Source organism: Dipteris shenzhenensis, chromosome 6, assembly GCF_047967505.1.
Source record: "Dipteris shenzhenensis isolate YYH24624 ecotype China chromosome 6, Dip_SZ_1.0, whole genome shotgun sequence".
Lineage (NCBI taxonomy): Eukaryota > Viridiplantae > Streptophyta > Polypodiopsida > Gleicheniales > Dipteridaceae > Dipteris > Dipteris shenzhenensis.
Genome location: NC_141601.1, coordinates 59,027,167 through 59,050,078, shown reverse-complemented (window position 1 = coordinate 59,050,078; position 22,912 = coordinate 59,027,167). Strand labels below are relative to the sequence as shown.

The window sequence follows — 22,912 nt, the reverse complement described above, 5'->3', positions numbered from 1 at the left end:
ATCAACCCATCATCATAGAAGTGTCTCCATGTATCTCCTCTGCGATGGTGGTGGTGGTAGGCTATCTCGACAGGAGTAGGGTAGGGTACCTGCCCACAATATCAAGCTGCAAGATGACACAATTTGTGGAGGGGTTAGTACAATGAAACAACCTCCTAAAATAAACCACATAAACAATGTAATTTGAGATTGATACTTAGAAATTGGGCCTCCCATGATTCAACACCCCCTGCTCCAAAATGCACATTTCCATATTGCTCCATTTGGATCCTTCGTGCCCCCACGTGCTACAGACTGAGGTCCGCCTTTGCTGCCTTCATTGCTTTCTTCCACTCATGCTTGTGAGTGGTGTGGGACTAGCCCCTTGGTGGTTGACCTCCCTCTCTCCTGGAAATCTCGACTAGTGCTTGCTTCTTAAGTGAAGATCTTTTATTGCCAAGTATCCTAACAATCTTTGACTTGGCCTATTTATTTGTGAACTGAACATTGGGGGGATTGGGATACCTCGAGCGAACAGTAGCAAGGGTCTCATCAGCCAACTTTTTTGGATGGTCTTTGTAGTGAATAAAGCAATCTCTATAGTTGTTAGCAATTATAGAGCGAATGAAGGCCATGATGTCCTTCGCCCGTGCATCCATCAAGATGCCTCCTATCTGAGTGATGTCATAGAAGATTGTACCATCACCCTCTAGCATGTCTGCATCATCTGAATCATCCCCACCCCCACCATTACCCCCCCCCCCAAAGCACTATGCCATGCATCCCCCACTGCTCTCCCTACTACTACGCCTGTTGCCCTGTCATGTCGAGCTAGTACACTGGTGACTCATAGCTAGAGAAGTGACTCTCAACTCCACGGGGGTACACTGGCCACTCGTAGCTAGAGAAGCGACTCTCAACTGCACAGGAGTACGTTGGCTACTCGTAGCTGGAGAAGTGACTCTCGATGGCATTGGAGTACACCGGCGGCTTTGCGAGGTAGAAGGACCTCCTGACTATAGGGGGGGAGAAGGTGCTTGGGCTCTATCGCCAGCTGGGCTGTCTCGACTCCACTGGGGTAATCTCAGCTGGTGTGGGGTTGGGGTTGTTTGGAGTCTGTACTGCCGACTCCTGGGGAGTGTTTGTAGTACCCGTCATGTATGTGTATAACTCCCAAGGAGTGGGAGGTGCCCCAAAATGTTATATAACTCCCCAAAGATGGCATCCTGATGATCGGGTGGGGCTAAAGAGCTTCCTCACCACATGATGAACTGAAGAAAAGAAAAGAAGAAGATTACCATCGAGCATGCCCTCATCACAAGATGCAAAAGAAAAAGTAGAGTGACAGCTTGACATTGAGCAAGCATTTACAGACTGCTGCATTCTTTGAATTAGAGTGACAGAAGTTTGTATCTGCTTGCTCAATGTTAGGCTATTGAAGCTTCACGTGGGGAAAAAGAGAGAAGGAAAGAGATGAAAAGAGAGGAAAAGACAGGAGAAAAAAGAAAGGAGATAAGAGAGAAAAAGAGAGGAGAAAAGAGAAGGAAAGAGAGGAGAAAGGAGAGGAAAACAGAGGAGAAAAAGAGAGAAAAAGAGAGGAGAAAAAGGAGAAAAGAGAGGAGAAAAAATAGAGAAAAAAAGAGGAGATAAGAGAGAAAAAGAGAGGAGATAAGAGAGAAAAAGAGAGAAAGTGAAAAGAGAAAAAGTGGGGATAAAAGAGAGAAAAAGAGAGAAGGAAAGAGAGGACAAAAGAGAGGAAAATAGAGGAAAAGAGAGGAGAAAAAGAGAGGATATAAGAGAGAAAAAGAGAGACGAAAAGAGATGAAAAGAGAGGATCAAAGAGAGAAAAGGTGAGGATAAAAGAGAGAAAAAGAGAGAAGGAAAGAGAGGAGAAAATAGAGGAGAAAAAGAGAGAAAAAGAGAGAAGGAAAGAGATGAGAAGAGAGACAAAAAGAGAGGAAAAGAGAGGAGAAAAAAGAAAGGAGATAAGAGAGAAAAGGAGAGGAGAAAAGAGAAGGAAAGAGAGGAGAAAGGAGCGGAAAAGAGAGGAGAAAAGGAGAGAAAAAGAGAGGAGAAAAAGGAGAAAAGAGAGGAGAAAAATTAGAGAAAAAGAGAGGATATAAGAGAGAAAAAGAGAGAAAGTGAAAAGAGAAAAAGTAAAGAGAGAAAAAGAGAGAAGGAAAGAGAGAAGGAAAGAGAGGAGAAAAAGAGAGACAAAGAGAGAAGAAAAGAGATGAGAAAAGAGATGAAAAGAGAGGAAAAGAGAGGAGAAAAAGAGAGAAAAAGAGAGAAGGAAAGAGATGAGAAAAGAGACGAAAAGAGAGGAAAAGAGAGGAGAAAAAATAAAGGAGATAAGAGAGAAAAAGAAAGGAGAAAGAGAAGGAAAGAGAGGAGAAAGGAGAGGAAAAGAGAGGAGAAAAGGAGAGAAAAAGAGGAGAAAAAGGAGAAAAGAGAGGAGAAAAAATAGAGAAAAAGAGAGGACATAAGAGAGAAAAAGAGAGAAAGTGACAAGAGAAAAAGTGGGGATAAAAGAGAGAAAAAGAGAGAAGGAAAGAGAGCAAAAAAGAGAGGAGAAAAAGAGAGAAAAAGAGAGAAGGAAAGAGATAAGAAAAGAGAGGAAAAGAGAGGAAAAGAGAGGAGAAAAAAGAAAGGAGATAAGAGAGAAAAAGAGAGGAGAAAAGAGAAGGAAAGAGAGGAGAAAGGAGAGAAAAAGAGAATGCAATCCCTTATTTCCTCACGAATGCAATCCCTTTCTTCATTCATGCTTTCCATCATTCATGCAATCCCTTTCCATCATTCATGCAATCACTTATTTCCATCATTCATGCAATCCCTTTCTTAGAAGGGGAAGGGGAAGGGGAAGGAAAAGAGAAGGAAAAGGAAGGGGAAGGGGAAGGGGAAGGGAAAGGAAAAAGGGAAGAACACATAAGAAAGACTATCGTAGCGTGTCTGTAGACACGTCTAACAGCGCGTCTGTAGACACATCTAACAGTGTGTCTATAAGCACAGCTGTCTGTTTTCCCAAAAGTCAAACGTGCTGCTAGACGCGCTCCGACATATGACTTTTTCAAAGAAACTGAAAAGGACATGCGTCCGACCCAAAAAAGAACAATGCCTGACCCCAAAAAGAACAACACTAGTACTAAAAACATCCCTTCCCTACATATGACAAAGGATGAATCCAAAGAGAGCAACTTCCAAAGAAGATCAACTGCCAAAAGACTTACCTTGGATAGAGGTATGGAAGCCTTACTTTTCTCCTCTCTTTTCCAAGAGAAGAGGTGAACAAGGTGAACAAGGCTTCTTCTCTTTCTTCTCTTCCTTGTTCACCTCTTCTCTTGTGTGCTTGGGGATGATTGTGTAGGCCTGAAGATGAGTGCGGATGCCTGGAGTTGTGTCTATTAATAGGAAAGCAAGCCACGTGACACTAAAAGTATGTGAAGGAAAGCAAGCGCGGTAAAAGTAGGTTCAAAAATCAGCTCGCAGTCTGCACGTCTAAAAGCACATCTATAAGTGAGATTTGTAGCGCATCTAAACATGCGTCTATTAGCGTGTCTACACTATGTTTTAGGCGTGCCTATAGACGTGTTCCACAATACAGACATGGTGTTAGACCCACTTTTAGACACTCCATAGAGTTTTGATATTTACAACTCATGCAAGAACAAATTTTTTGGGTTGTTTATGTGTAGGATGTCTTCATCTTCAGCAAGTAGCTCTAGTGAGGATGAGTCCCTCTGTATCCACCATCGCAAAATGTGGGGGATTTATATGTCCATCAATCCTCAAGTAGGGATGATAGCATGGAGCAGGATGATCTTTTTACCGCAGCATCGACTCCATTTTTTGAGGCGTGCACATTCTCTATTCTACGTGCGCACTTCGTGAAGACCTTGAAGCGTTTCGTGAGACAAAATGCAAGACCCCAAGGTAGCATGGCTGAGGGTTGGTTGGTACAAGAGTCACTTGTATATATTTCTGAGTTTCTTGTTGATGTGGATAGCTCTCTCCCACAACTATGGAGAGATGATGAAGACCTAAGGATGACCTCTATTGTGCCTTGAGGGAAAGGACGTAGCAAAGTAATGAGAAAGTAATAGACCTGGAGTTTCTTAATAATATCAACCTTTATTGCATGCTGAATAGTGATGTGATGAAAAGATGGGTGACAAGATACGAGGATGCAAAGGAAAGAAGGCAAGGAGAAAGGGCCCTCTTTTGTACACACCACAGATCTTGTGTGCCATACCCTCAGTATCTAAGAGAACTTCCAAAGGATATTCATGTGGATTGGCTACTTGATGAAATGGAGAGAGCAGAGAGAGACGAGGCAATGCATATCACAATGGAAGAATGGGAGTATTGCTAGGGGATGTATGAGTAGAGTCGGTATATAGAATGTTATGCATAAGTTAGGAGCTTTCAATTTCTTATTTAATTGATTTTGTCTTGGTGTAGTGTACTATGTTCAATGCTATATGGTGTGAGGGCAAGCATTTTCGAACACAACGGATTGATGATAAGAGAAACACACAAGATTGCGGCGTCATTGCTAGCTTTGAGGGAGCCAATGGAGTCATGGATGATTATTGTGGCATAATCCACGATATTATTAAGCTTGAATTTCGACGCTTCTTTGTGTATGTTTTGGATGTAAAGTGGTTGAAGGACGTGGTGGAAAGAGGCCCTAATGCAACAATCAAACTCCATGCAAGTGGCTTTATAACTATTGACTCCACAAAGTTTTGGCAAAGTAAGAAGGACACATTAGTACTACCGCAACAATGTGAATAGGTATTATACACACATATAAAAATACTCACTTTTAAATATTTGATACCTTCGATGCAAGGAAAATAACATGATTGTATTTGTGTTTGAATTAGGTTGTCTATCAACCAATGGTGGATAATAATAGGTGGTGGCATCCCATACCTATTATGCCATGTTTCAAAGTGATGTATAGTACATTTACTAATATGGAGCATATGGAGGATGATCATGGCCATGGAGGTGATGATGACTGTGATATGATAGAGAAGGATGATCATGAGATAGGAGATACAGATATTGAGGCCATTACCTATGAGGATGAGTCTACCATTGGTGATGCTGATTTTGATGAGCACATGAGTAGCATATTTAGTAGTGGGCTGAATGTATTTGTAGATCTCAACACTGGTTTGGATTTTGAAGTAGATAGTTTGGCAAGGGTTGATCTCATTGAGGATGAGATTGAATCGCCATCATTGATATTGGCAAAACTATTTTACATATCTCATTATCCTTACCTCACTTAATTTTTGTATATGTGGGTTTGCCAAAAATCATTGATATTTTTGTTAAAATTATGTGCTTTGGTAATCATGGGCAATGTTTGGAAAGCACTGATGTACATTTATCAGCCTGCACCAAAATCTCACTTTCTGTATTCTCTGTTTTGCATCTAAATCTGCATCTAAATCTGTGTCTAATTCATAGTGTAGATGCTATTAGATGCATAAATAGACGTGCCTGTATTTTCACTATTCTAGCAATGCCTATAGATGTGCCTGCTATTTTGCATGTCCCTATCAAGCACATCCCCATGATTTTCTCACTTGAGTCCATTGTTGAGATTCATCCATTTTCCTCTTTGTGCATTGTTTCAAATGTTTTTGTTTTACCATCCTCGGATTCATGAAATACAGAACTACCATCATCATATTTAGGATATGTTGAGTCCCATGATTTTCTCACTTGAGTCCATTGTTGAGATTGATGCCTTCTTATAATTAAGTTTATGTATGGAATTGGAAGTATGCATAAAAGTGCTTAATACAATGTGCAATATCAATGATAATCACATCAATAACCTAGTAGAGTATATCCTCTACAGCTAACCCTCCCATCCCAAACAACACAGCATTACAATAAAGGAAAGATGCTCTACTTTTTATAATCAAGGGGAGAGGATTCCACTTTTATCTACAAGCACAACATGCTATCTACATGGATTTGATGTATGCAAGGGTAAAGTGAAATGCCCTAAAAAGCACAATGCAACCTAATCCCCACCACCAAATTTAAGTTATTGTATGACATTTGGTTATCAAAGGATTCTTTAAAATCTGCCATTGTTTGGGAATTGATACAAATAAGTTTATGGAAATGGACAATGATCCTTGGGAGAACTTATGTGTGTTCTTCTTGGATTAACTACAACACCTTTTCATGTTAGGTCTTGTTGACCTTGTACGAGTTGTGATACAAGGTCTATGTCATCGCAAGAAAGAGTAACATTAGTCTTGTTTATAAGTGAAGCACAACCTCGAGGGGTTCACTATGTATAAACCCTACATATCACATGCATTGAAGGCCTATTTGTAAAACCCCTTATCTATGAATTTTTCAGTATTAAAATGCACCCTTTTCCTATTCAATCTGTAAATTTTTTTCCAAAATCCTTTTTACAACACTCTTCTATATGTGAAAATGTGAGAAAATTTGGAATTAAATATGTCCTTATGTTGAACTCACGTGATAGTCACATATATTATTGAGTGACCCATGAGAGCACACCTGATGCATTATTTATCAATTTGGCATCTACATTTAGGGGATTGGTAAAAAAGGTTTTTCATGGTGTGGTATCATGCCATGAACATAATTATGTAGGTGGCATTGGCATCCACATCTTGGAACCCATAGTATTTGCATTTGCACATAGGGGCAATGGTTATCCATTCAAAGTTCCACAAACTACTCATGGCTCCTTTTCCAAGAGAAGTGCTAGGTCACTATCCCAAGATTTTATCCACTGCATGGCCCAACTTTTCTCAAACATTTTTCTTAGTTCATGTGGAATTTTTTTGCTCTGCTTAATATTTTTGGTCCACTATAATCTTCATCTAATCATAGTCAAACATTAATACCCCATACACTGCTTTAGCCTGCAAAATATCACTCACCACACATGTCAAGCATCTATAAAAGCAAGTATGCATCCCCAAGAAGTTAGAACTCTATAGTGCATCTCTAGTCCTTGAACGACTTGTATCTCTTTCCCTTTGAAATATTTGGTGTTGCACACTCGTCTAATAAATATCTTTCTTTGATAAGAACCTTCAAAAGAATTGAATTATTTTTCTTTTCAAATGGTTCATTGTTGTGTCTCATAGATTCCAATATGTATTTTGATTAAGCTTCAAATAGATAAATGTAAGCTATGACTCTTAAAAACATTTTAATGTATTCATCAGATGGCAAGTTCCCAGTTTTCTAATGTCATCGCATGCAATTCTGCATGCTCCATGGAATTGTTTCCCATTAATGGGCTCAAATCTGTATCTTTCGAGGAACCTAATTTGAGAGAGCATGTCTTTTTTTCATCATCATCATTGTATTGACTCTCATAAAGTGATGCTTAAAGAACTATTCAAATTAGCTAACCTCACCAAATGCTTCAAAAAGAAATATGTATGTTTTCCAAAAGTTGCATTTGGAAACATTGTACCATCACTTTAAAATTTCTTCAGTAACATCGCGTCTAAAGTGATTCTATTTGAATCTCATGTTTTTGTTTTCCTTGCATCCTCATATAACTTCCATGCAAAAGTGCTCATCAAGATTTCTTTGATTGGTAAACAAATAATCTCAATCGTTATGCATTAGCAATAAATAATATTGTGTGGTTCCCCATATGAGCCCTCATTCCTAGGAAATTGTAGTTCTCTGGTTATAAAAAGCATATAGAGTGTAAGCTTGTGTATTGTGGCTTGTTCTATAGTTTCTTTAGTGTCATCATGAGTGACCAACCTATCACCTTCATGTAACTAGGTTACACTTTGGTCTACTTGTTGAGTTGTAGGGCTCTTTTCTCCTCTTCTAGGTACAGTCATTGCTTCCAAATGAGTGTCTAAATCAGATGATGTCTTCTTATTGTCCTCACCCATTGCAACTTGGTTGCAAGGGAAGATAAATATTCATCGAAATTGTCATTAGACGCTCCTAGTGCACCTTGAGTTTCTTTGAAATATTGAATCTTAGTGCTTCAATACTTTCTTGGAGTGTTGTAAATCTCATTCTTTATTGAGGATTAGTTTTGTAAGGCAAGTTGTAACTATTTCTTCTTAAGATGTTGTAACATTTTTTATTTTACTAGCATGCATGGTCTTAATAATGTGGTACATTACCTGGGTGTCCCCAACCCACTACACTTAAAATATGGAAATGCATGTTGCATAGACTTCAAAGAATACAAGGCTTTACCTATATATGGATAACATTCCTCTTGTACTTCTTACAAGGAGTAATGCTTGCTGCTTGTCTACAACTTCATCCATGCTAGACTTTAGTGTTATCCTCACATAGGGCTATCACAAACCCATATCGAGTCACATCTAACCTCAAGATTACACCAGTACTTCCAATTAACTAGTTTTTTAATTTGAACTTTATCACTTTCACCAAAGTGGTAACAAAGTGACAATATTTTGTCTTGGTGTCATATACAATCCATATTCAATGTATTTATCTAAGTCCTCATTCTTCAACACTGCAAGTTTCTCAGACAATGCAAGTTTTGGATATTTCAAAGAGCATTAGATAAAACACATGTTGCAAAATATAAAATAATATAAACTAATAACTACATTATAATATCAATATAAAGTTTATAATAAATATAAAAAAATGATATAAAAGTCTCTAAAAAACTATGGTGAAATATATTTCCATAAATAAGCACCAACACGTGCACCTTTATTTATGCTAGGTTGGTGTCATTTTTTCTTTTTGTCTCAATTTCCACCTGATTCGCATCTATAGTCCTCTTCTTTGCATAGCGGTAGCCATTGGTACATGTTTCATAGTATTTTCATATGCATTAATTTTTTGTGTATCCTTTCTGAGGATGCTTATTACACCATTCCTTGTTTTGGCCTGGTTTCTCTTTATACCCCATTTCCTTGAGAGCCTTCTTCATTATCAACTTCTATTTTTCCTTTAGACTCCTTTAGAGCTTGGTTAGTAACTCTTATGAAGTGTTTATCAGGTTGACAATTTTTGGAGATCTTAGATCAATTTGGGTACAACCTATAATAAACCATGCATGCAATGACTTATTATCTGGCAATATGCTAATTTTAATTTTAAGATTTCATGTTCTCATCACAAAATCCTAGTTAGGTTCATTCTCCTTTACTTTGGACCACTGAGCTTAAATGTGCAAATGACTTCCTCATTGGTTTCCTATATGAACTGATTGAGGAAACTACTCCCAATCCTTGAAGTAGTTAATTAATGGGAAATTGGTAGAACTAGCACTCTGCTATCTTCACTAGGCTACAAGGAAAGTAATTCATGTACACTTACTTGGTCACAACACCATTTATAATTTGATAGACTCATCAAGAGACACTACACCTGACTATGGATCTTCTTCCTTGGTTCCTTTAAAATATTGGAATTTGACTTTGATAGGCACAGTTGCATTTACCCTAAAAGTTGCTATCTCGAGTCCCTTGGGTCATTACTCATTATCCTAATAATCTTACTTATGACATAATACTTAATGTTGGCAATCATCAATGTGGACATTCTCATGACGATGTCTTCCAATAGGTGGTGCTCAGGGTACTCATCTTCCAACCCTAGGGACTCTAGTCTACCACTGGATTCAATTGTTGATGTTGAGCATGACCATATCTTGGTGTGGGATTAGCACTCAATGCTCTATTTCTTAGCAATGGTACAATAGCACTAAGTGTCCTCTAACTGAATGATACTCTACGATGTGGACCTTTTCTAACTTGATTACATCCATGACTCCAATCTTGGTCTAAGCCTCAAAGGCCATGTCTCCATTCATGCTTCATCTCTGATTTCTAGATGTTGAGAGAGAAGAAGAAGACACGATAAACACACCAAAAAGACTCATAAAGACTGATTCATATTGATCACTAGCTACACATATATAAGTGAGACCTAGTTCAAGTTAGGGCGAGCTATATATAGCTCTAACACCCCACTCAAACAAAGTTCTCTAGCTACACATGAAAAAACCCTTGGGGAGCACAAGGGAAAAACCCAAGCTCCTATATAAAAGTATACAAAATTTGATCATAGAGTTAAAGTGGTGCATTTGTACAATTATTTACATGTAATGTCTTTATAATTGTATATTTTATTGTGTTATGTAAAAATTGTATTATTTATTTTTCAATCAATTATCAAATAATATTTGCTATCAAGTAAAATGTGTGTGTAAAAGTTATTCCTTAGAATTTTAGATGACTTTCTCACACCGTGTACTATGAGTACTGATGCACTTAAGACTTTTGATTAATCTTTCACACTTAGATAATAAATTTCATTCATGGATACCAAGTATCAAATGTAAAATTTTAGTCATTTAAGATTCCAATGTCATGTAAAATTTTGGCCCATTTTAAAAGCTACTAGAAGTTAAATTCTTTTGGTCCATTTTGAATGCTATTGTTTATAAAATAAGAAATGGCAATTGTGATTCCATTTCTTGCCATTTTTAACATAATAACTGGCATTTGTATATCACTTTATTTCCATTTTCAACATGAAATCTTGCAAATTTTTAAGTCATCTTTTGCCATTTCAAATATTTTTTATGTCACCTTTTGCCATTTCAAACATAACTTTTATGTCACCTTTTTCCATTTTGTTCACAGTTGGTCTCAAATTTAGTGCCATTTCATGCATTAAAATGGTAAAAATATATGGTACTTTTGGTTGCCATTTCGATTATGGAAATGGCAAAACTATATGGCACTTTTAGTTGCCATTTCATACATAAAAATGGCAGAATATATGGCACTTTTGGTTGCCATTTTAGACATCAAAATGGCAAAAATATATGGCACTTTTGGTTCCCATTTTTCATGTGGAAATGGCAAATACGATATGGCACTTTTGGTTGGCATCTCATACATAAAAATGGCAAAATATATGGCACTTTTGGCTGCCATTTAAGACATAAAATGGGAAAAATATATGGCACTTTTGGTTGCCATTTTGCATGTGGAAATGGCAAAACTATATGGCACTTTTAGTTGCCATTTAATATGTAAAAATGGCAAAATATATGGCACTTTCGGTTGCCATTTTAGACACAAAAATGGAAAAATATATGGCACTCTTGGTTGCCATTTTGTATGTGGAAATGGCAAAATTGTTAAATTACACAGTGCAGCAGAACAGAAATTGAACGAAGAATAGAGAGTACACAGCAAACTGGAGAGGAACAAACTTTTCCTTCCATGCTGAAGTAGTATAGATGATCGCTTCATCCACCCGTGCGCTCCCACAGTGGAGCTTAGATGGCGATCTAGATAGATACTACGTGAAGAGCTACTAGCTAGAAGATCTAATCTGATCTGAACTAATCTGATACAATGGACTGGGAAGGTTGCCTCTTTATAGCTATGAGGGTGGTAGTTGGATCAACATAGTCGGTGGAGTCAACCAGTCGACCTAGTCAGTGGAGCTAACCAGTCAACCTAGTCGATGGAACCGACTAGTCATCCATGGAATATTCAAGGAATATTCCCTATACTTTCGCCTCGGGGGGGCCAACTGGCCCCCAGGTCCCAGCAAGAATAAGGGGCTTCCACACAATCACCTTTCTACCATCAACAGTCTCATTGATAGACCTCATCTGACATGCAAGTCAGGATCCATCCAGTGTCCCGGGCTCACACATGCCGTATGGGGGCCTTACAACTTGAGCACCTTGGACCACTGGTGGTTACCAAGAGGGTGGGGCATTGAGCATATCTAACACCCCTCCTTAATATCCACCCATAGGTGAACTACATTCTTAGACTGATGTCGAGTCTCTGAAGATGACCCTGAAGCTGTTCCTTCCCGAGTGCCTTGGTGAAGATATCTGCTCCATTTTGCTCTGTTGGATAGTAGACCAATTCCACTATCCCGTCCTCGATCAAATCATGCACATAGTGATACTGAATCTCTATATGTTTTGTGCGTGCATGAAACACTAGATTTTTAGTAATGGCCATGCAACTTTGATTGTCGCACCTCAGCACAGTTGCCTCATCCTCTTGCACTCCCATGTGCCATAAGATCCTCCTTAGCAACACTACTTCACATGCAGCAAAACATGTTGCCTTATACCCCTCAGCCTCGGTAGAAGACAATGCCACTATTGGTTGTTTCTTACTGATCCAAGAGAAGATACGTGAACCTAAAGAGAAACAATATCCAGAAACTGATTTCTTGGAATCAACATCTCCAGCCCCCAATCTGAGTCACAATGACCAGCCAAGGAAGTGCCCATACTATAGGTGATGCCATAATCAAGAGTGCCCTTCACATACCTAAGCACCCACATCCCTGCATTCCAATGATTCTCCCGAAGCTTATTAGAGAACCTTCTCAAAATGCCAACAACAAAACTGATGTCCGGTTTGGTGTTGCACAGATAGATGAGACTGCGGACCAACTTCCTGTACCTCTCGATGTCTGCTAGTGGTGAGGCATCCTCCATAGACAACCTCGCATTACCTCCATAGGTGTGGCTATCTCCTTGCACTCGGACATACCCAATGCCTTCAAGATCTCCCTTGCATATTTTTGCTGAGAGATGAAGATCTTGCCTGGCTCTTGCCAGACTTCAATCCCCAAACAGTAGTGCATCAAGCCTAAGTCTACTGTCATCTCAAACTCCGTGCTCAATGCCTTTCTAGTTTGTTGGATCATATCTTCATAGTCACCTGTAATAAGGAGATCATCCACATATAGAACAATAATAGCAGTTTTTCTACCTTTCCTATACACATAGAAGTTACCATCTGAGGCACATCTTTTGAAGTTTAATTTATGAAAGAATTTGTCTATCCATTGGTACCATGCTCTTGGGGCCTATTTCAGCCTGTACAAAGCCTTCTTCAGCTTACATACCTTGTTCTCATAATGGGGGGCCTCAAACCCAGTTGGCTGAGCCATGTACACCTCCTCCTTGAGGTCACCATTCAAGAATGTTGATTTAACATCCATTTGATAAACTAGCCACTTTTTATGAGCAGCCACCGATAGTACTGTGCGAATAGTGGTCATTCTGGTAGTCGGAGTGAAAGATTCATGAAAATCAAACCCTTCAACTTGCAAAAATCGCAACCAATCTGGCTTTGTACTTTTCCAAAGTCCCATCGGCCTTGTACTTTACCTTCCAAACCCACTTGGTGCCAATACCCTTTCTGTTAGGTGGTCGATCTACTAGCTCCCAAGTTTCAATCTTCATGATGCTATCATATTCTACTTGCATAGCATTTTTCCAATCTCAGTCTGTAAGTGCTTCCTCCAAACTCATAGGCTCCTTTACTTCTGCAATAATCTCAGCCATCAAGGCCATATTGATTATGTGAGTAGAAGCCCTCGTTTTCTCCTCGATTCTCTGAGACCGCCTTGGTCATGCTACTCAATAGAGATAGGCATCTGGTTATCATGGTCGTAGAGCTGCCTCACCCATCGTGGCAAGGGCTCTTCCAATCTCCTTCCAGTGGTGTAACAACAGGTTGGTGACTTATACCTTCATCATCTGATATTTCCTCCTCCTTTATAGCTCTTGGGATAGGTCCATAGTGAATTACCTCTTCGCTTGATGATAAAGTGGAAGAGCTCTTCTTTGCCTCCACTGCATGTGGCTGCTCCCTGATCACCACATCGTAGCTTGCTATGATCTTCTTTGCCTCTTAATCATACAACTTCTAAGCTTTCTTTTCATGATCACAATAGCCTAAGAAGATACATTTGGTGCTTTTTGGTTGTAGCTTGTTTCTCTCTTTGTCTGGTACATGTGCATAGCATTCACACCCAAACGTTCTGAAGTGGGAGACAGATGGCTTCTTACCGTTGTAAGCCTCATGTGGTGTTTTACCTTTGAGTGCCTTTGTATAGCTGTGATTAAGGATGTAAACTGCAGTATTGACAACCTCAGCCCAGAAGTGGTTTGGCAGTCCAGCACCTTTCAACATACACCTCCTCATTAGGGAAAAAGGGAGCTTATTTTGGGGCCCTGTAAGAAATTCACTATTTTTTGATTTATTTCTCTCCTAAAAGACCTCAAAAATAGTAAAATATGGAAACGTGGCTCAAAACTGTCAGTAAGGACTACAGAACTGTCAATTCAGAAAGGAATAAGATAATCTTTGTCTGACTAACATGATTTTGCATTAAATATCTCCTTAGATTTTTTTTGTTTACCAAAGATTCCGCATCTCTTTTGCCAACGTGTGCAGGCCTTTCATAAAGAATCCATCACTGAACTTGGTGATTGCAAGTTTTCAAAATATTTACATGGATACCGCCACACTTCCATGATTCATGTTACAAAACGACTATTAGATTGACAAGCAAACTTCGCAACCTCAGAAGCACAAAAAATGGCCGATACTAGTGAGTCACTATCTCAAAAGAGCGATTACACCATCTTCACATCAACTTAGAAGAACAATATGCTCCAACACAAAAAAGACGAAAGGATACGGTGCTGAATGCTCAACAGCGAGAAAATATGAGAAGAGAAGGGCTTCAACATATTGACTTATGGTGCGATGGAAGCATATATCCAAAATGTCAATTAAAAAACTCTACACCTCCATTTGTCAATCCCACCACATTACTGAGGTTTGCCGGTGATGGACAAAATGGACTCCTTGGTTATATCTCAGCGTAGTCTGCATTTGCGGAAACGTATAAAATGATGTACCTATAAGAAAAGGGGGCCAAGATTCAGGAGATAGCCATTCATGCAAAATTGGAGCAGCAGTTGTAGAATGAAATTGAGCAGCATTCAAAGAGTAAAAAAGAGTTGACAAGAGCAAGAAAGAAGAGAACCATGCTTGGAGACAGACTACGTAGCAGGAAGATTAAAAACATTGCAAATTTGAAGGCTAGGACTGGTGGATGCAAGCGAAGAATTCAGGAAGCAAGGTTAGATTGAAATTTATCATTTTGTATACTCAAAAAGGCTCTCAAATGACTATATCTATTTCGTCCATTACCGCAAAACAAGAATGGAGGTGCTGAATGATATAGGCATATTGTGTTGTTACTATAGGAAATTATTGGAGCCTGCAAAAGAAAATATGGATCCGAACCTTCTTCCTGTTAAACAAATGAAAGGATTGCTTTCTTGTGGTGTAGCAAAAGGTTTGATTGAGGAAAAAAAATACAAAACAGTCAAACACAATGTTGTAGAGGACTTTGTATCCAATAATCAAGTTGATGGCACTACAATCCAAGAGGCTCTTGATGTTAGTGGAGTTAGCAGGAAGGGATATAGTTCAATTTTCCATGCAATATCCTCAATTTTGAAAGATCAAAGGATTAAACGAGTTTTACTGCCAAATCCAGCAACTGTGTGGAGGATAAGAGGTCATTTGAATGAAAGTATAGATGATTTTATTGGGCAATATATCCATATTGAAGAAATATTTCATGGTGGTAAAGGAACCACTCTGTATTCTCCTTGGAACAATATATTTGTAGATCTACAACAACTTCAAAGAAGAATGGTCGAGTTTTATGGAATAACATTTGAGGAGTGCAAAGGCATTTTGAAATTTGTTATCAAACTGGATGAGTGTGAGGTTGTAAAGGAAAAGAAAATGGAAAGAGTTACTATTACATTGATGAATGGAGCACTTGATACATCATTGACTGAAGCGAGTTCGAAGTATTTTAGTGTGCAGTCGGAGAAACACATATGGTGGTTAGGCTCGTTCCAGGTATGATCATTTTTTGTTTTGTACTTGATTTTGGTCATTGTTTTCAAATCTGTTATAGTAAGACTTTTGTTTTCTATAATCTGCCAAGTGAAGACAGAAGACCATGAAACACTAGATTGGGTGTTTCACCACACAGAAATACCAAGAATAATCAAAAGACAAGTGCAAGGTGAGAATCTCCATGTTCCAGGAAAAGGTGATTTTCAAGTAGAGTGGCACATGGTCGGGGATCTTAAAACCCTTAAGTGCATGTATAACGTTAGTAAAGGAGGCAACTCAAAGTCTCCTTGTCTTTACTGCAAAGAATCAGCTCAAGTAATGGATTCCAAATGGTGGAAGAGAGCACCTAATAGAGATAAAGTTGACCCTGACTTCAAGGCCATTCTCGACATTCCACTATGTAATGTTCACATCTGCACATTGCATGGTCTATGTCTAATTATTGAGAAATTGGTATTTTTGTATATTATATTTGCTTGGAAACTCCGTCCCGGAAAAAATAGAAAGGATGCTCTTCAAGCATTGGAAAAAGTGTTATCCGATATAGGTCTGCATGGAGGAGATGTTCAAATCACAAAGGATTTTAAAAAGTCTACCAATGGCAAGGAGGTACCAATAAGCCCTCTATTGGTGGTGTTAAGGCAAGAAGATTCTTGTCTCGACCCAAACATAGTAAGCAAGTAAGGCAAGGTAGAATAGTTTCAAAGATTAATTATGGATTTTGGAAGCAAGGCCATAATGCCGTGAAAGATCATGAGGCAGATGGGGAAGCACAAAATGTGAAGGCAGAGGTGTGGAGGTCTCTTGATCAACTCTTCATGTTCTGTGACAAAGTAACATGGACAAAGAGTGATTACAAGAACTTTGAGGATGCAATCAAACATTTTGGGAAGTCAATGAAAGACGCGTGGTTAGCATGCAATATAACTCACTACATGGTAAGGTTCTATCTTCTTCTTTTGCTTAAGTGTGATCCTCTTTTTTTTATTACTTACTATGCATTCTTATGTCTTACAGCATATCATCTACAACCACCTTCCCTATTTTGTCAAAAAGTATGGATGCCCAGCAATTTGGTCTACCCAAGGCATGGAGAAGTCTCACTACATGGCACATAATGCATTTTTCAGACACACACAACACTATGGAGGGAGCCAAAAGGCAAATAGTCTGAAGGAAGTCTTCCAATGGTTTTATCGAGGCATACTACAGAGGCTGCATGCTAAAAGAAAAGTTGCTAGCTCTAAAATCAAGCTTGCTTTTCTTCTAGCCCAAAAGCAAAGACGAAGACAAACTCTAGACAATTCAATGGCAGCAGAGAGACATAGACAATGGAGGGAATCAAAGATATTTAGAAACCATAAATGGACAAGTAAACATGAATAGGACTCATTTGTAACTTATTGGTGTTATGTCCACATGTTTTCAAACTCAATCAATAGAATTTTTATACAAGATCATACCAGACATCAAAGACTTTGTACAAATCAGTTCAACTTCAATATAATGTTTGTGCTATATTTGATGACTAAATCCTATTTCTCCCAGGGCCTGCCGATCGGAACTCTCTTTTTGATCTTGATTGGAGTCTTATTTTATTTATTTATAAAGACAAAGAAATCACTGTAGGAATGCAGATCTTCAAGTGTGATAATTGCATGTGAGGGTAAAACTGTAATTATGGGTTCTTCCTTCAGTTTGTGCACAATTCTTGCCTTCCATAAACTCAATCCATCCTGCATGGACATGCAAACACCTTCAAATGACTGAAGGCATATTCTAGCATGCTGCATCATGAATTTGCAAGAAAACGCGAGGAGAAGGCCTTAGGAATTTCAAACAGCCGAAATCACATTTTGTTGCAAATATTGAAATGTTGCTCCATCCACCCCTGTCATTCTAGTTTTGTGACTTCCATAGTTGTCCATGGCTGTACTCTTCTTGCATAAACTCCATTCATATTGTATTTAGTTGTAAAGGCTGAGAAATCACTGTAGGAATGCACCAGCATGTCACTTCAACACAATTTCGACCTGTTAGGAATTTCAAACTCTCCATATCGCGTTTTATTGCAAAATTTTCAATGTTGCTTCATCCACCCCTATTATTGTCTTTTTGTGTCATACCATGTTCTCCATAGATGTAATCTCTTTCCATTGCTTTGTATGCAGTTTGTCAGAGTGATGGCAAGAACCAAGTCAACTGCAAGGAAAGTTGGCAAAGGGCCAGGGCTTGCAGCAACAGCTACTGGGGCAGGTACCAAGAAATTTAGTGTGCTTCCAAAGGGAAGAGCTGCACATGGCAGGAAGGGTAAGTCAATGAGCCTGCTCCAGCAAAAGGCCAAGAGATTGAATCATGGTGTAGGTGTGCTAAGGGAGATCAGGAAGCAACAGAAAGCTATAGGCTTTGCAATCCCCAAGGCACCTTTTCAAAGACTGGTGAAAGAAATATGTGATAGTTGGCACCTTGGGTTCAGGTGGAACAGGACTGCCATTCTTTCCTTACAGGAAATGGCAGAGGATTTCTTGGAAAAATATTTTGAAGATGCAATGCTGGTAGTAGCCCATGCTCACAGGGTGACTGTGATGGCCAAAGACTTCAACACTTTGTCCAGAGTGAGATGGAGGTATGACAAGCTTGTTCATCCTGTGGAATGGCAGGACATAAAGATGAGAGACATATTATTAATTCCACCTACAAGGAAGTTGAAGGTAGATGAGGTTAAGGTTGTTGAAGTAACCCACTCAAAGAACACCAGAGGGAAGGCTGCTTATGAGGAGTCACTGAAGCAGCAAATAAAAGAAACAAAATCTATTATAGATGTGGAGACTGGAAATAGGGAGTTGCAGATACAAAGAAGGTTGCAGGAGCTGGGCCCTAATATAGTTGTCCATATTGAGGATGAATTTTCAGTGAATGATTTTGACTTGACAAAACCATGCTTGGCAGCATTGGCTCATAAGAATGAGTATTGCTCAGATACTATCATTCTTGCAATGCTCTAGTAAGTGTCTATTATTTTACATTTTTTGCAAAACAATCCTCCTTGTACCTCCTTTATACCCTACCCTAATTATTTTTTGGTCCTATGCAGCATGATGAGAAGCTGGCTTCACCCCTCTGTACAGCATACAGTTCATATTATTGATCCTTCCATTTCTTCTAAGTTAAGAGATGCAAAGGAAACTCCCATCGGTATTTCCAACTGGTTCAGACACTGCAATTTTGAAGTTATGGATGTTTTGCTACTTCCATACCATAACAGGTATGTGGGTGACTGCTTCTTTTGAGATTCTTCTTTAAGATTGAGAACTCTTGTAGCCTTTGATTTCTTAATGCTTTTTTCCTTACGCAGTGACCACTGGAGTTTTGTTTCTATTGACATCTAGCAGAAGCAATGCTTTATATTCAACTCTCTTAAAAACACACACAGAGAGCTGAAATTGTAAGTGGTGTGTGTGCTTTTTGAACTTAAAACTTCATTATTTTGATATCATACTAACTAAATTATATGTATTGCAGTTGTATTAGAAGGCTTCTAGATGCATTGGATCACTGTCCTCCTAATGTCTCTCTTTTGGATTCAATAGAGCCAATAAATCTAGAGGTAAAAAGTCGTTCCCTCTACTGATGTCTATTTCATGCTATGCCTTTGAACTTATTGAATAATTTTGTTTTGTTCAGATGTTAACAGTTTCTAACATCTCTTTCCAACTGTACAGACACCACAACAAGATGATTGAAGTAGCTGCGGATGGAGAGTGCTGATCAGTGCCAAATATCTACTTTCAAGCTATTTTGATAAAGAACAGCTAGACATTGTAAGAAAAAATAATTTTTGTTTAGCTTGAAGATAATTGATACTGATAGAAAGTGTTCTAAATCATCATATGCCATTGTAGATGAAAGAAGATAGCTTTAGCTCAAGCTATGTATATAATTTTAGAGCTCATACAATTTGGAAGTTTTTGAGCTATGACTCCCCCAAGCTTATTGTACCAGCTAATGTCGAGTTGGGTGGTCGAGTTGGGTGAGAGCTCTAAAGTACGAGAAGGTGTCATACACCTTGATGCCACAGATGAACAAGAACCTAGTGCTGATGAGGAGAAGCCACAGGAACAAGGACCTGCTGTTGATGTTGTTGAGGAGAAGATGGAGCAGCAGCAAATAGATGCTCTTGGGGCAGTAGAGGAGACAATGGAGCAATTCCTCTTGGTCGACTTGATATACCTGTAATCCTCTTTGGGATTGAAATCAGTGTCTAGGTACACTATCTAGGTACACTATATCAGTCTGATGCATTTCCTCGCTTGCAAGAAACATATTTCCATGTTCATTTGCAAACTGACTGTGACTAGAATGTCTACCACGATGATTCACTCTACCTTGAGAATTCCCTCAATTACTGCTGGATTGACCGCCTTGGTCGTACTACTTCTTGCGGCAATCTCTTTCATAGTGTCCAAACTTGTGACAGTAGTTGCACTGAATTTTTGACACATTGGTGGATCCATTCCCTCGTCCTTGAAATCTTCCTCGGTTGGAATGATTTCCTCTTTGCTGATTTTGATGCTGCCGAGGATGATGCTGATGCTGACTTTGATTTTGTTGCTGATGATGACCACTTTTCTAGTATGATCTGCCTCTACCTCTGCTTCTATCTGAAGCTGTGAATGCCTGATCATTAGAATGACCTTTTCATGCTTGAATAGCTTGAGTCCTGAGTTCTTCACCAAATAGGATTGACTGAAGTTCTTCTAGTGTCGGAATTTGCTATTGAATGGCAATACTCTGGACTAGATTCTCGCATCCCTCTCCTAGTCCACATTTAGAATGACTTGAACCATTTTTGTGGGGTTCATAGTCTCTCCTACTGCTGCTGCAAGTTGATTGTTGTAGTCTTTTATGCAGAGTACATAAGCATGACCAATTTCACTGCTGTTGCAGAAACTCTGGTTTATTTGGTTTCTCAAGGTGAGAATTCTGGATGTGTTCTTGGACTCGTAGAGAGCCGCGAACATATCCCATGCTTCTTTCGATGTCTTGACTGTGTTGAGCTGTCCTAGCATGACATCTTGCACATTTTGCTTGATTAGATGATAGGCGTACTTGTCTTTTTGCTTGAGCTTGGGCAATGGCAGGATCTGCTACTAGTGCGAAAACTATTTGTGTAGTTGTAAATCCCATTGTGGATCCCGTTGCTAGTGCTGAGACAACAGGTGGAGTAGAGCTACTGCTGGGGCTAGATCGTCCAATGGTCTAGGTGTAGACCCATCGACATACTCCCATTTGTCCTAAAGTACAAGAATGGCCTCCATTTAGTATTTTCATGTACCATAATTAGAGTTGTCTAACTTAGCAGATGCCTCGAGATTGAGGTTGCTAATCGTATACATGGTGCAAGAAATATACTCAAAAGTGTCATGAAAATCTCTGTATGAGAATCAACTACAAATACATTGACTATGCCGAGTGAAATCTCTGAACCATCAGTGAAGATAGAACTGCAATATATAAAACCTGATCTGTATTACAAGGCTTGTGGCAATGATGCCGGGAATAGCCAAGAGGCTTTACAAGGCTGAAATGATGTGCACAATGCCGTGAGATAGCCGAATAGGCTTTACAATGGTGGCATGTGTGTGTGAAATCAAATGCTATCTGCCCACTGAAACAATCTGCAATGCCTCTGTACTCTCCGAAGTTTGCTCACTGAACTGATGAACATAAGGTTTCAGGTAATGTAATGATGTGAAACCGTATGTGAGTGTATGGACTGACTCTGAGTAGGTACTAGTCGAGAATTTCGGGCATGGCTTAGATTGGCAACTTGGGGAAATTCAAAGCATCCCCTCTATGGCAATCTAGTCTAGTCTGATCTAGATCTATACCAACCGTCGATCGATGAGAAAACAACAAAGAATTCATTTTCTTTTGTTCTTTTTAAGTGCTAGGTCAGATTCGTCGATGTAGAGGCAAATGTGCGTGAAGGAAGTGGTTTTGCCAGTGAGGCTCAAATGTGAGTGTAACTTGCACCAAAATGTGCGCATGATGTGAGGACTCTGTGACGAGCGCGTAGAGCACGAAAAAACGAGAGACTTTCCTTTTTGGAGTGCCCTCAAATTCTTCTTGGATCAAGAGATACGACTTGATCTACGTGGAGAGGGTAAAAGGAGTGCAAATGGTGCTCAATGATGATGTGTCACTGTGGGTCACATGTAGTGATGATGTGGCATTGTGCCTAGCAAGAGGTGTGCTAGTGGAGCCCTATGCTGAGATGGCAGGAGTGGTCACATGGAGTAACTGTGGAGCACTGTGTGTGTCTGCAGAGGTCAGAGTTGACTGGACAACTGAGGTGGCACGAATGATGATGTCAGCAAATGATGTGGCAATGATGACATGGCACTGATGATGTGGCTATGTTGACGTGGTAGATAAGGTGACACGTGGAAGATATGCTGATGTGGTAGGATAAGCCCTCTTGCTAACATGGCAAGCACAGGAGAATGCTGACATGGCAGTGGCTGATGTGGCATATAAGGTCTGCCAGGTGGTAGATAAGATGTAGATGGCCACGTGTCACTAGTGTGGTGACCCTATCCTATAGGTGCCACGTATCATAATCTCGGTTGCCGAAATCTTTTTAAGATTCACCAAAATCTGCATAGATTCTGTCAAGTGGTCGATGAAGGCGTCGTCGTGCTTTGCTGTGAATGGGCATTTTGGGGATCTGCACACCTTGTTTTTTCAGCATTGGTCTGTGAGCTAGCATATGGAATCGGTTGGAGAGCTCGTTGAAGTGGCGTAATGGAGCGTTAGAAGCTTCGAGTAGAAGGCCATGGGTGGCACGCAAGGAGGTCGCTCGAGGACAGCATTTGGAAGCTCGAGGAGAGCGTGGGTGGCGCACAAGGAGCTCGCAGTAAGGATCCTTGGAATAGAGTTTGTTGAGCATGGAGCGACAGAAAGTAGTCGCTACAGAGGGTCCTTGGAGTGTGTCGTGGATGGAGAAGGCCCAACTCTTGCTCAGGTTTTGCTTTGCTGCTCTACTAGCCAAGGTTGAGATCGTAGAGGCTAAGGGTAGTATGTGCAAGAGGCACAGGGCTTTGTGACTTGCTGAAGGAGTCGGCTACAGACTAGTAGAGCGCTCGTTGGAGGTCGTGGAGACTCAA

General features: G+C 39.6%; 1 pseudogene; it reads left to right on the top strand.

Annotated features, from left to right (window-relative positions):
- Window positions 1-19,254: 19,254 nt before the first annotated feature.
- LOC147901426 (uncharacterized) lies at window positions 19,255-22,691 on the top strand (annotated as a pseudogene).
- The last annotated feature ends 221 nt before the right edge of the window (window positions 22,692-22,912 follow it).